Genomic DNA, 15430 nt, shown 5'->3' on the forward strand with positions numbered 1-15430 from the left:
TTCCAGAGAAGGTTCAGATGAACCTACAGCGCAGTTCAGATGAGGAGATCTTCTAGGCCACGCAAGTCAATCTTTACTTCTGCAGTTGCAGCTTCAGTTTCAGCAGTTTCCGGCTTCAAACTAGGGTAGTCGATATCTTGCAAACCGTTCGTCGGATTGACTTCATTCCACCACCAAAAGTTGCGGCTTTCAAAGGAGGTTCAGATGAACCTACAGCGCAGTTCCAAGGAGGAGATCTTCTAGGCCACGCAAGTCAATCTTTACTTCTGCAGTTGCAGCTTTAGTTTCAGCAATTTCCGGCTTCAAACTAGGGCAGTCGATATCTTGCAAACCGTTCGTCGGATTGACTTCATTCCACCACCAAAATTGTGGCTTTCAAAGGAGGTTCAGATGAACCTACAGCGCAGTTCCAAAGAGAAGATCTTCTAGGCCACGCAAGTCAATCTTTACTTCTGCAGTTGCAGCTTCAAATTCAACAGCTTCCGGCTTCACATGTGTGAGAGAGAGAGACCCATTTCAGCGCAGTAGAGAAGAGACTCATATCTGCGCAGTAGAGAGAGAGAGATGTGATGAGATGAGTGAGTCTAAATGAGGAAAAGTCCTCTTATATTTATACACAACGTTGGTGGGTGAATAGATGCGACTGTTGGGCTTCTAAGCCTACATGAGTTGTAGGTCGGCTTGATAATAATTCCATAATCAAAATAAATTCATATCTCCATGAATACTTATCGGAATTGGATGATCTTTATATCAATCCTACACCTCTCGACGAGAGGAATCTAATAAAAATATTATCAGCCATGAATAAGATGACCCACATGAAGTTTTGCCCTAGTTGCCAATTTTAACAATAATGATGTACTTTCTACTGCTGTCATAAAATCTCAGATTTGTATATGTGTACTATCTCTCTCTCTGCTAAACTATTTAAGAATATAAGAAGAATTGTTTATGAGAAAGAATTTTTCGGCATAAATCACATGATAATACATTTGTCGACGCGTTTCGAACCAACGAGTGTGGTTCATCATCAAGACAAGTTGAAGAATCAGATCATGGCTACATGTTAGATAGGGATAGCAGATCTTCCAACAGTGATGGAGGAGTCTCTGCATCTTTTGAGAAACGTCAGATCTGACTTCAACTTCGAAACCTACAAGCGTGCCCGTTTGAATTGATGAACCTTAGTTGCAATAGCTTTTCCGTGCAGGGATTCAATTGTTGAATTGAGGCTTCTATGATCCATATCAAGTTTATGAGAAAGAATTTTTCGGTGTAAATCACATGATAATACATTTGTCGACACGTTTCAAACCAACGAGTGTGGTTCATCGTCAGGACAAGTTGAAGAATCAGATCATGGCTACATGTTAAATAGGGATAACAGATCTTCCATCGCTATTTAACATGTTACTCCATCGCCGTTGGAAGATCTGCTATTCCTATTTAACATGTAGCCATGACCTGATTCTTTAACTTGTCCTGACGATGAACCACACTCGTTGCTTTGAAACGCGTCGACAAATGTATTATCATGTGATTTACGCCGAAAAAATCTTTCTCATAAACTTGATATGGATCACAGAAGCCTCAATTCAACAATTGAATCCCTGCACAGAAAAGCTATTGCAACTAAGGTTCATCAATTCGAACGGGCACACTTGTAGGTTTCGAAGTTGAAGTCAGATCTGGCGTTTCTCTAAAGATGCAGAGACTCCTCCATCACCGTTGGAAGATCTGCTATCCCTATTTAACATGTAGCCATGATCTGATTCTTCAGCGTGTCCTGACGATGAACCACACTAGTTGCTTCGAAACGCGTCGACAAATGTATTATCATGTGATTTACGCCGAAAAATTCTCTCATAAACTTGATATGGATCACAGAAGCCTCAATTCAACAATTGAATCCCTGTACAAAAAAAGTTACTGCAACTAAGGTTCATCAATTCAAACGGGCATGCTTGCAGGTTTCAAAGTTGAAGTCAGATCTGACGTTTCTCAAAAGATGTTGAGATTCCATCACCGTTGGAAGATCTGCTATCCCTATTTAACATGTAGCCATGATCTGATTCTTCAACTTGTCCTGACGATGAACCACACTCATTGGTTCGAAACGTGTCGACAAATGTATTATCATGTGATTTACGCCGAAAAATTCTTTCTCATAAACTTGATATGGATCACAAAAGCCTCAATTCAACACAAGAAGAGTTGATCAACAGTTTCCCCACATTGGGGTTTATCCCTAGCTGGTGCCACATCTTGTGTCCTCTTGTCTTGGGTTTTCTTCTACTATTTATGTTTATGTTATATCTGCATTTTACTATCATGCTGATATTGCTAATTTGAATATTGTCATTGGGATAATATGAAAAATTGAAGTAAATTGCTCTAAGCATAGAACATACCAAAAATAACAATTATAAAGAGACAAAGATAGCCACAGTGAGACTGACGCAGAAGCCTCTAGAGGGTATTTCAATTTAGCTAGAGGAAGGGTCGTTTCAGGGGCTAGTGGTTGGAAGAATTTCCAAAGAGCCAAGCCAAAGGACTCCATATCAGCCGCAGTCAGTCAAAAGCATATTAGAGGTAGTTCCTAGCTAACGTATCTCAGGCCTGCACAGAGGCTGACATGGGGCCCACACAGAGGCAGTTGGGAAGCCAGTTCGATTGGCTTGATTGAGCCAGGATTGCCTATGGGGTGAGGAAAATTCCTTACTAGATTTTTGCCAGTATTTTTCTCTGTAGGATTTCCAAATTCGACATCCAGTTGTACTCAGATTCTCTCTCACTGCTACATAATAATAAAACACTCAGTTGTTGCGCCAGTTTTGCCAAGTTGGGTTTTTTTAGGGACATTTGTCCAAAAAATGACTGTGTCATATGTTTGTGTGTGTTTGTTAGTATTTTCTCAGTTTCCAGCGATATTTTATTCCGTCATTTATTGGTGAAAATCACAATGTGAATTATTTGATATTGGTCGTAGCAGATAAATTGTTAAATAAATTAACAATTACGAAAATAATTTCCAATTTCTATGACAGATGAAATTTTCACATGGTATCAGAGCGTAAGCGTTTAGTCGGGAAGCTTGGTAGTGGAGAAGGGAATTTCGTTGTTTAGAAGGAGCAGCAAGCTGAAATTCTCAGAGTTTGCATAGTACCCAGACAGGCAGTACGAATTGTTGAGGCAAGGGTTCGATTTTCAGTTGTGAGTTAGCAGAAAAATCGATTTGCCCATAATAGTGATTCCGGCAGTCAGAGGGAGTAACAATAGCTCAGATTTTTCATTGAGCAGATTTCTAGTTGGCATAGAGGATTTTGCAACAGCAAATCATCATCAGGCGGAAGAGAAAAGCACACACAACAGAGGGAAAATTTCTCTCAGGGGACTTCAAAGGAAGGGAGTGTGTATAGCATATCCAACAGCAAAGCAAAGGGAAAGGAGGAGTTTTCAACAAATTCAGAGATGGCCACAGCAAGGCTCAGAGATCAAGATAGGTTGGAGGGAGCCTCCAACTATGTCATCTGGAAGGCTAGGATGTCCTTCCTTTTGGATGAACATGGCCTGAAGACCTATGCAGAAAATGTGGTAGCAGTTCCCCAGGACCCCGATCAGCTAAAGGAGTACAGGAAGGAAATGGCGAAGGCAAAGAGAATGATTTTGGATGGAGTCTAAGATCATCTGATCTCACATGTGGCAAACAAGGGAATGGCCAAGGAGATGTGGGATGCTTTGTCTGAGTTGTTTCAGAGTTCTTCTGAGCAACAGAAGATGTTTCTCTAGGAGAATCTGAGGAGTACCAAGATGTAGAAGGGCGAGAGCATAGATGCCTGTCTCACTCGGATACAGGAAGTCTAAGATCAGTTGTTAGCCGTTGGGGTGTTGAAAAGTGTAACTAGGTTTGGTCTTCATAATGACATCTAATTATGATTTTATGTAATGTGATGTAAAGAAGAGAAATAAATTTATTATATTAACTTGCTTCATGGGTTTCATGAGCAAGGGATTTTGGTTTTGAGTCAAGACTCCCATTGAGAGTCTTTAGGATTTATTTGTCATCTAGTCATAAAATGTTAAGAGTCATTGTCATGTAATGAAGTCATGTTACCCTTTGTAAAAGGTCAAATTTTTCTATGTAAAGTATCCTCCAAGACCTTGTCACTTATCCTCTTCAAGTTGGCCTACAATGATGGAAGAAGTTGCTAGAAGAAGTCGGCCTAACTTCAAGTGATCATGTCGGCCGAAAGAACATGTGTGGAAGTGTATATTTAGCCTAACTTGGCTTCCATTAGAAGAAAGAAACTCGACAAGCTTTCGTCAAGAAGAAGTGCGAAGAAATGGTAAAGAACAAGTGCGTAGAAAGGGTAAAGAAGGAGTGCGAAGAAAGAGCTGCCAAAAGAAGTGCAAAGGAAGGGAAAGAAGGTTTCTTCTGGGCATATCGAATAGAGATTCTTTTGGATCAGCGAAGAAAGAGATTCTTCTAGGCAATGCGAAGGAAGGGTTTCTTCTGAGGCAACAAAAGAGATTCTTTTGGGGCAGTGAAGAAAAGTTTCTTCTAGGCAAGCAAAGGATGGTTTTCTTTTGGAGTAGCAAGAGAAGGATTCTTGTGGGTGACCAAGATCTAGAGACCGAGTTTCTCTAGAAGAGACCAGTGAAGACCTAGAAACCGAGATTCTCTAGGGAAGTCGAGAAGAAGCAGTGTGAAGGGTAGAGACTGAGTTTCTCTAGAAAGAGCTGAGGAGAGCAACTCTAGATCAAGAAGGAAGTCGAAGGGAAGAGGCAAAGCATCAAGGATAGTGGCAAGGTTCTTGTGAAGATACTATAGTCAAGAGTTTGTGTCATGGTCTTGGTAGTCGTCAATTGAAGATATAGAAGAAGAATTTTGATCAAGTTTTCCTCCAAAGAGGTGAGAGGTTTTGGCCCTAGCTGAGAAGCCTACATACTATGTCACTTGTCTTTCATTGTGCATATTGGTAATTGTCTTGATGAAAAGAACACAATAATAACATAACGAAGAAAATACTATATAATAAGCAGTAAAAGTATATCACAAGCAATTATCAAGCAAAGAAATCTTTTAACTATCCATGCCCTAGATTTCTCCACATGGGGAGGCACCCCAACCCATAGAGCTTGTATGATTGGTACTGAATAGTGCCTCTGAGGATTGGCAAGTATTTGTCCAGAGTATCTTGGGCAAAGATACCTTGCCGAAGTGGGACAGGATGTGGTCCAATCTACAACAGGAGAAGTTGAGGAGGGCTCTATTGAAGAGTACCATCAGCGGCAGCGGCAACAAGGGATCGAAGAGTGAGGAGGAGAATGTGACCCTAGCATCTAAGTGTCCCAGTCAAGAGCAGGGGGAGCAGAGGAAGAAGAAGGAGAAGGAGAAGGACCTGTCAAAGTTCAAATGCTTCAGATGTGGTGAGCTCGGTCATTACAACACACAATGTCCTCTCATAAAGAAGTACAAGCAAGACAAGTAGGACTAGGCAACAGCATCCGCGGAGATTAACAAGTTGTCCTCCAGGCATCTAGCCAATAGTTCAACAAATCCTGGAATCCTGTCATTGTTGAGAATGGTAGTGTTGAACACATCCCAATCTCTTGTAAGGCCCCCAAGTGCAATGAGAGATAACTCCTAGTCACCTGTGACTTCACCAATAGATAGGATCATTTTTGTATCTCAGTAATCCTTGTGAAGTAGGATTAGGTGGATTATCCTCTATCCATCTTGATATCTTTCAACTTGTTCTTGAGAAAGAGAATTTGATTTGCATTATTTACTTTGAACATCCCAACCATATTGTCATGCATCTCCTCAGATGTTTCTAAATTAGAAATATAGGCAACCAAAGGCTTATGACTAGAATCAACAATAATTTTCTTAGCTTTAACCTCACCGTTCTTGTACTTTGTTTGTGCAGCAGCAGATGCATTTGAAGGAGGCTCTTCTATTCTTCCTTTGACATAGTCCATGGCATCATTTTCTTCCATTGTCAAATCTAGAGTCATCTTCCATTCATGATAGTCGGATTTGTCCTTAAGCTAGTCCTCGAATTTGAAGAAGGATGTAGTCGTCATTGGGACTAGTTCCAAGTCCTTGTCCAACAGCTTTCATTAGTGATTACTTTGTTACACTCTTGCTTGGGCTTTGTCTTCACCTAAGCTCTGATACCATGTTAATTTTAGATAACAGTGGTATGTTCTATGCTTAAGACAAATTACTTCAATGTTCCTTTAGCAGCCCAATGACAATTTCCAATTATATCCACTAGCAATCACATTAAATAATACAAATTGACAATAAATGCAAATAGAACATAAAATCATATGCAGAAGACAAGCCAAGACAAGAGGACACAAGATGTAGCAGATGTCAAGGACAAACCCCAATGTGGTGAAACCCTTTGACCAAATCATTTTATTATTCTTCAATAGTTAAGCTGAGAGAGAGTGTACAAATATCATAAATACAAGCTCAAAACAGATCAATCCAATCAGCAGTCAATGTAGCCCTAACCAGAAAGTCAACGGTGGTCAAAGTTGCCCCAAATCAACCTCTAATTAGCTCGGTCAACAACAAAAAAATGTGGCCTCTAGAGAGGGTCAAAGTCAACCCAAAACAGCTTAGTCAACCCAAACAATCCTTGTTGTTGTAATTTCTATGGTCAAAGCAGAAAGTCAACGCTGCAGCTAACATGGTCAAACTGTCCCCAATCTCCTCGATTTGCATGCCAAAGAATGCAGCCTAAAAAGATTGAAGTTCTGGCCCAAAAACTGAAGTCAACGCTTGGTCAAAGTGCCCAAGTCTCTGAAATTTTCCGACTCCAAAACCAGTCCAGAAATTCGTCCTCTTCCACACGTGTGAAGTAGAAAAGCCTCCAAGTTGTACAAACCAACCAAGAGAGGAGAGAGAAGATGATGTGATGAGTTGAGATGATGTCCAAATGAGAGAGAGGTCACTCCTATTTATACACTTCGTTGAGGGTCAGGAGACACATCCATTGGGCTTCATGAGCCTACATTTGAATTAGGCCGACCTTGACAATTTTTCCATGAGAAAGAATAAATTCAAAATTCAATTTCTGCTTGTTAGAAAGAGATGACATTTATATCAAAATTGTACCTCTCGAAAAGAGGAATCCAATGCAATAATCATCTCCATCATATGAGCTGTCCTAAGGTGGAATTTGGCCCTAGTTGCCAATTTTAACACAAGTCCTCCTCCAAGTACCAAGTCAGCCCTCCAACAAAGCCCTTTCAAGATGACAAAATCAGCTTCTAGTCAACAAGAGTCAACCCTCTTCAATCCTACTTCAATCATAGATTTCAGCCCTCTAGTTCAGAAATTCGGACTTGCAGTAGCTTCAAAATTTCATCCTACAATTTCCAGCCTTCCTGCAGCAAGACAAAAACCGTAACTCGCACGTGTGAGAGAGAATTAGCCCAAAAAATAAGTCTTCCTTCTTCGCTTTTCTTTTCTCCTTCTATCCTTGTCTTCTTCACTCTTATTTCATCCTCCTTATTGCAAATCAAACTTATGTGTGAGTGAGTGTCAAATGAGGTCGAAGTTCCTTCTATATATAGCCTTTCCAAGAGGTCAAATAGCCCTCTCTAGGCCAACTTGTACTTGGAGGACCATGGGACTTTCTAGACTCAAAATCATTAACTTTTACATGTTACAACTTGCCCAATAGGGTCTTATACAAAATATAATGACTCTCTTGACTCAAGAAAAATATTCTTTTGACATGACAAACCCTAGAAGCATGAAGAACATGCTTTACCTAGATGACCATCAAACTGGAGCATGAAACCCATGCTCAAAAATAATATTTTTCTTTCTTCTTTTTCTTGTAACATAAAATATACATAATTATTTGAGTACATTGACAATTATGAAGACCGAAACTAGTTACATAATCATACAGCCACCTTATTGTTGCATTAGGTTCTAGCGTTCGCCTTGAGAGGCATCTCACAAGGCCTGCTAGATTTTGGGGCAACAGGGCCCACAATGATAATGCCACCCACCTTGGTTCAAATCTTAGCTAGCCTTGCTTGGTATGGTTTGCGAGCTATCATATCAAGCTAGTGTTTCTTGGCAGCAATGCTATGTTATCCTTGGTGGCAACAATGATTGTATGTTCTATTGTTAAAATTGGCAACTAGGGCCAAACTCCATGTGGGTCATCTTATTAAAGGAAGCTGATATTTTTCTTAGATCCCTCTCATCGAGAGGTGTAGGACTGATCTAAAGATCACCCGATTCCGATAAGTATTCATGGAGATATTTATTTATTTGTGTTATGGGACAATTCATCAAGGTCGGCCAGCAACCAAATAAACCCCACATGTGCTCAACGTTTTAGTATAAATAGAGGTGGCCTTCAAGTCATTTCAACACACTTGGGATCTCTTCCTCTCTCTACTTGTCTTTGGGTTTTAGTAGGAGGAGAGATCCTAAGGAATAACGTTGCCCTGATCTAGAGGGCAAAAAGCCGGAACTACCGGAAAAGCCGGAACTGCCAAAAAAGCCGGAACTGCCGGAACTGCTGGAAAAGATGGAACTGTCGGAAACACCGGAGAAGCTGGAAAAAGCCAGAACTGCCAGAAAAGCCGCAACTTCCGAAACTACCAGGAACTGCCGGAATTGCCTGAACTGTTGGGAACTACCGAAACAGCCATCTGTCTCCGAAGGAGAGTAGGATGCAAGGGACAACTAACTAACATTGGGACAGTTGTATGGTACCTAGCAACAAATACACCAAGCATGCAATGTTACAGCTAGCATGCAAGGGACAACTAGCATGCAACAACAAGCATGCTAAGGAAAACAAGCATGCTAGGGACAACAAGCAAGCAAGGGACAACAAGCAAGCAAGGTGCAGCCAACACATAGGTCAGGATGGCAACATGGTGCAGCAATGGCACATAATGCAATACCATGATGGATACAGTCATGATTAATGAAGCGTGATGAGAAGCAGAATAATGATGATGGTTGCAGCATGGTGCAGCGCAGTGAGGTGCAGCATGATGACGAAATCCAGCACAACGATAGGTGAAGGAGTCACCTTGGAGAATTAGTTAAAGCAGCATGTCTTCAACTGATCTCATGTATCATCTTCTTAGAGATGATCTATGCTCTTATCTAGATAAGTCAAAGTGTTGACTTTTGTTGTAAACGTACTATCTCTCTCTCTCTCTGCTGAACTATTGAAGAACATATAAGAAGAATTGATCAAGGGTTTCCCCACATTGGGGTTTGTCCCTTGCTAGTGCCACATCTTGTGTCCTCTTGTCTTGGCTTGTCTTCTGCGATTTATGTTTATGTTCTATCTGCAGTTTACTTTAATGCTGATGTGATTGCTAATCTGGAAAAGATATGGAGCTAACTGTGAAAATTGAAATAAATTGCTCTAAGCATAGAACATACCTAAAATTAACATGGTATCAGAGTTGAGGTGAAGACAATGCCCAAGCAAGAGTGAAAGAGCAATCACTGAAGACAGTTGGGAAAGGACAAAAGGATCAGTGGATTCCTCATCCCTCTTCAAATTCACCAAGGGTGAAGTTGAAGCAAAGAATATTATCAAAGTGGCGCAGCGGAATATGACCTACCTACAAATCACTTCATTGGAAGACCGGATCTCAGGGTGGAAGGAAAGGCAAATAATTAGTTCGGCCATTATGCAAAGGAGTGTCTGAATGGCAGGGACACATCACTTGATGATGATAACAATCATTCCAGGGACATCTTCAATGATCAAAGAAATGACAAGTAATGCAGGTCATCAAGGAAATGGCTGACTCTTCATAGAAAGCAAGGAACCCCAAGTATGAAGAATCAAATGTTGTTTCTGATAAGATAAAGTGTTATCTTGTATTGGCCCTCTCCTTCAGATTCTTTGGGAATCTGGTTTATAGATTGTAGTGCTTCAAGGCACTTCATCGAATAGATGGGTGCACTCTCTAATTTGGTAGAGATGGAAACAATCATGGGATTATACTTGGAGTCGATGCCACCTATCCCGGAAAGGGTGTAGGGAATGTTAACTCTCAATTGAATAAGGGTAACTCGATTCATTTACAGAATCTCTTTTATGTACCTGATCGCAAGAAGAACCTGGTGTCCATCTTGGAAATGGAAGTCAAAGGTTTCAGGGTGGCATTCATCGATGGAAAGGTACGTATTAAAAAATATAATTTTCAAAGATGCTTTTTCTCATGGGTTCAGGGTTGGCAATTTGTATCAAGTTGCAAGATGGTCCATTGGGGATCATGACAATTGACATATCGCATCTATAACACCGGAGGTCTACCTATGGGGCCCTACCTGATGTGAGTCAAATGGTGATAGGGATGTCTGAATTCATGTAGAGCATGAAGGTACATGTCTGAGATGTACTGAAGGAAAATCTTATAAGGGGACCATTCCCCTCATGCAGGAGGTCCACAGGTTTGGAACAACTCGAGGAGTTTGAGATTCATGATCGAGAATCTCATGTATACAGGTGGAAGAAAGCCCTCTATGGCTTGAAGCAAAACACCCCGAGTGTAGTATGAGAGGGTTGATAGCTGTCTAATAAAGCTGAGATTCACTAGGAGTGAACTGATCCAAACCATTACCCGAAGGTTGTGGATGATAGACTTCTCATACCGGCACCTTATGAGGACGACCTATTTCTGACAAGTGCGGACCCTCTCATTTGCAGAAGTAAGACGGAGTTGGATTCTGGATGTGGAATGATAAACTGCAAGCTTGTGACTACCTCGAGGATCTTAACTTTCAAAAGTTATATGGTAGTGATGTCGAACCAAATTTGGGAAATGCCTCTAAGTTTCATAAACTCATTCGCGTTGATGTTCTTGGTGAACTTTCGTCCGGACATAGGTTTTGCAGTTAGCATGGTGAGCTCATATTTGATTGAGCCTCACTGGATTGGTGCTAAGAATCTTCTGAGATATCTTCGGGGCACAATCTCTCATGGATTGAGATACATTGCCGGAAATATGAAATTGCATGATTATTCGAATGCTGATTGGGCAGGCAGTGTGGAGGATCACTAGAGCACTTCTCAGTGCTGGTTCTCTTTGGATTCTGCTTCGGTATCATGGATGATAAGGAAGTAGAAGTTAGTTGCTATAAGCACCGCCGAGACCGAATACATAGCTACGAGTATGATCTCATGTGAAGTTGCATGGTTGCAGAAGCTCTTAAGTGAGTCGTTTGTACACATGATGAATACCATTGTGATTCTCTGTGACAACTAGAGGGGGATTCGATTATTGAGGAATCCTGTATTCGATGATTGCTCCAGCAGATAGACGTCAGATATTGCCTTATCTGGGATATGGTAAATCGATGAGCGAGGAGGCTCCTTGGCATTGAGACTGATGTACAGGTCACAGACATTTTGTCAAAGCCCCGGGGAAAGGTCAAATCTGTGACTTTCCCGAATGACTTGGAGTCATTGAGAGACCTTCTTATAAGGGTCCTGCATGTTGCATGCATTGAGCTCTAGGAGCTCTGGGGAGCTTGGGGTACTTACTGGAGCAACATACAACCACAGGGCGACTCACCCTCCCCTGGTGGTGCGCTATGAACAGGATGATTAGTTCTCCTATGGGTCGGGATGATTAGTTCTCCCATGGCAACTGTGGAACAGAATGATTAGTTCTCCTGTGGGCCAGGATGATTTATTCTCCGTGGCGACTATGGAACAGGATGATTAGTTCTCTTGTGGGCCAGGATGATTTGTTCTCCGTGGCGACTGTGGAACAGGATGATTAGTTCTCCTGTGGGCCAGGATGATTAGTTCTCCATGGCATCCACTGACAGGATGATTCATTCTCCTGTGGACAAGATGATTAGTTCTCATGTCGAGGCATCCTACCCATGCAGTCTGGGACTCATGGGAAGTACCTCTCATTTGATCAATGAGAAGGGAAATGAGGATAGGGACCATAGTAGTACTATCGATGGACGCATCGCTGTATCTACCGTACTCCCTATGCTAGGATGACCTCCATTGATCTAGGATCAATGAAACTGATCTGGGATCAGTATGAGTGGTTTGAGACACTCTCTTGTGACATTGATCTGGGATCAGTATGAGTGGTTTGAGACACTCTCTTGTGATATTGATCTGGGATCAATAAAACTGACTTCGGGTCAGTAAGAGTGATGTGACACTCTCTTCAGATGAAACTGACTTCAGGTCAATAGAGAATGGTATGAGACATGCTCGATCAATTCTTCTTCTTCATGGTTCAGCAGAGCAGAGCAAAGCAGAGTAGAGCAGAGCTCAGCAGATCAAAGTAGAGCAGAGCAAAGCTCAGTAGATCAAAGCAAAGCTCAACAAATCAGAGCAAAGCAGAGCAGTGCAGGGCACTGATGGCAGAGATAGTACAGTCGGACATATGGATCAACGGATGGAGTTCTCCCTAGTTGAGAGGGAGTGTTAAAATTGGCAACTAGGGCCAAACTCCATGTGGGTCATCTTATTAATGGAAGCTGATATTTTTCTTATATCCCTCTCATCAAGAGGTGTAGGATTGATCTAAAGATCACCCGATTCCGATAAGTATTCATGCAGATATGAATTTATTTGTGTTATGGGACAATTCATCAAGGTCGGCTAGCAACCAAATAAACCCCACATATGCTCCATGTTTTAGTATAAATAGAGGTGACCTTCAAGTCATTTCAACACACCTGGGATTTCTTCCTCTCTCTACTGTCTTTGGGTTTTAGTAGGAGAAGAGATCCTAAGGAATAACGTTGCCCTGATCTAGAGGGCAGAAAGTCGAAACTGCCGGAAAAGCCAAAAAAGCCGGAATTACAAGAAAAGCCGGAAATGCCAGAAAAGCCAGAAATGCCAGAAAAGCCGGAAAAGCCGAAACTTCCGGAAAATTCGGAACTATCAGAAAAGCCAAAACTGCCGGAAAAGACAGAACAGGCGGAAAAGCTGGAACCGCCGAAAACGCCGGAAAAGTCGAAAATGCCGAAAAGCCGGAACTGCCAAAAAAGCCAGAAAAGCTGAAACTATCGGAACTGCCGGGAACAGCCGAAACTGCCAGAACTGCCGAGAACTGCCGAAACAGTGATCTGTCTCCAAAGGAGAGCAGCATGCAAGGGACAGCTAACTAACATTGGGACAGTTGTATGGTACTTAGCAACAAATACACCAAGCATGCAATGTTACAGCTAGCATGCAAGGGACAACTAGCATGCAACAACAAGCATGCTAACGACAACAAGCATCCTAGGGACAACAAGCAAGCAAAGTGCAACCAACACATAGGTCAGGATGGCAACATGGTGCAGCAATGGCACATAATGCAGTACAGTGATGGGTACAGTCATGATTAATGAAGCGTGATGAGATGCAGAATAGTGATGATGGGTGCAGCATGGTGCAGTGCGGTGAGGTGCAACATGATGACGAAATGTAGCACAACGATAGGTGAAGTAGTCACCTTGGAGAATTAGTTGAAGCAGCATGTCTTCAACTGATCGCATGTATCATCTTCTTAGAGATGATCTATGCTATTATCTAGATAAGTCAAAGTGGTCAAAGTGTTGACTTCTGTTGTAAACGTAGGAACTCTCTCTCTCTCTGCTGAACTATTGAAGAACATATAAGAAGAATTGATCAAGGGTTTCCCCACATTGGGGTTTGTCCCTGGCTAGCGCCACATCTTGTGTCCTCTTGTCTTGGCTTGTCTTTTGCGATTTATGTTTATGTTCTATCTGCAGTTTACTTTAATGCTGATGTGATTGCTAATCTGGAAAAGATATGGAGCTAATTGTGAAAATTGAAATAAATTGCTCCAAGCATAGAGCATACCTAAAATTAACATCTATCTACCGATTCCCCCCTAATATAAAAAATAAATAAATGAATATTAATAAATAATTAAATAGTGAAAATACATTATAATGAAAAGGTGTGTCTTATCAAAAGGCCATGTCCCTTAGTGAAAAGGCAACGCTGCCTAGGTAGTTATAACAAGGCCCTCATTGTATTTGATCATCCTATACTATTCATGTTTAATATCATACATTTCGATATATTATTTATTTTCCTTATGAACTTATTTATTGTTTCAAATATTATGGAAATTCGTGATTTGAACCAGATTGGTTTGTCACAAAAGAGCTTGAATCAAAATTCATGTATTCCTATAAATGTTGCTGCAATTATTATTTATTTAAATCTTGCACAAGTTGTTTCTTAATTAACCGCCTCATGACTCATTGTTATTTCCAAATAACATAGGGCCAATTCACACTCAAGTCTCAATACATATCAAACCCAAAAAAAGTAAAATCCCAAACCGGACTAACTTTCACAATTGCTTTCTTTAGATCTGTTCTGCATATGTGTCTAGTTGTGATGAAAAAACAAAACTGAAACAACCAGCACCATACGACAGGCTTCAGATAAGGTTGTGAAGTAGCACAGCTTAAGTCATTGCCTTGAGAATCTTGTCAACATCAGAAATGGTACACTAAACAGACACGTTAATTATTAGTTCATAGGAATAGTAATCCCCAAAATATTATCCATAGTTCCATCCTTTTTTTCAAAATGAAGCCTTGAAAGTGACAAACACAGGAAGCATTGGTCTAGATTGTAAAGTCCATGTGTCTACTTTCACAGAAAAATTATTGGTATAGACACGAGAAAATTTCAAAGAAACATACAAAACATAAACTGAAGCAGCATTGAAAACTCTCGTGCAATTCAATTGGCTGTTCTACTGGAAATATGAAAAAAACTGCTAAATCAGAAAAAGCAGTAATAACTAACAAGGTATTTCTGCAGTTACCTGATTAACTACGAAGTCCACAGAATCTGCAATAAATGGTTCATGTGGTCCATCTTGAATTCCTGTCAAAATATATCGCTTCAGCATAAAGCATGGTGTCCAATTTATCCTGTCATAGAGAAAAAATAAAACCATCACATTTACATTTCATCAAGTATGTTGGCAGATAGGTAAGAACAATATATTCAATATATTGCACCAAGTATACTGGCAGATTTGTGATTTCAATAAACAGTCAACCTTTTAAGATCATCAGTGCTGAATATTTTCCAGGTGCTTTACAAGTGAAAGAACTCAATTGTCCCCAGATACACTTTACCAATAATTGGAAAACGTGACCAGATATATCTCAATAAAATTTATTGGATGCACACGTGCCAGTAACAGCATTCTGACGAGCTCAATCAACAATAATAAAGTTTAGTAATATTGTTGGACACTTGATCCATTAGAGTTATCGTGAACAGTTACTACAAGTCCAAGAAACCTTGGAAGTTGAATCCAATGGTTTCAATGTTGTATTTATATGTACATTCTTAATAATAGTTCAATTCATTTCCAACAGTGGTATCAGAGC

At 40.7% G+C, this 15430-nt stretch overlaps 1 pseudogene across 1 annotated transcript in view; it reads right to left on the reverse strand.

Annotated features, from left to right (window-relative positions):
- The window catches only part of LOC149218475 (uncharacterized), a 374924-nt pseudogene that overhangs the window by 148587 nt on the left and 210907 nt on the right, over positions 1–15430 (reverse strand). The window contains exon 5 of the transcript XR_016249178.1: positions 14854–14962. The product of XR_016249178.1 is annotated as an uncharacterized LOC149218475 (transcript). The remainder of the gene's footprint in view (positions 1–14853; positions 14963–15430) is intronic.

This window comes from Pinus tabuliformis, chromosome Q (genome assembly GCF_031772625.1).
Source record: "Pinus tabuliformis cultivar Carrire ecotype Pingquan chromosome Q, CPIR1, whole genome shotgun sequence".
NCBI lineage: Eukaryota > Viridiplantae > Streptophyta > Pinopsida > Pinales > Pinaceae > Pinus > Pinus tabuliformis.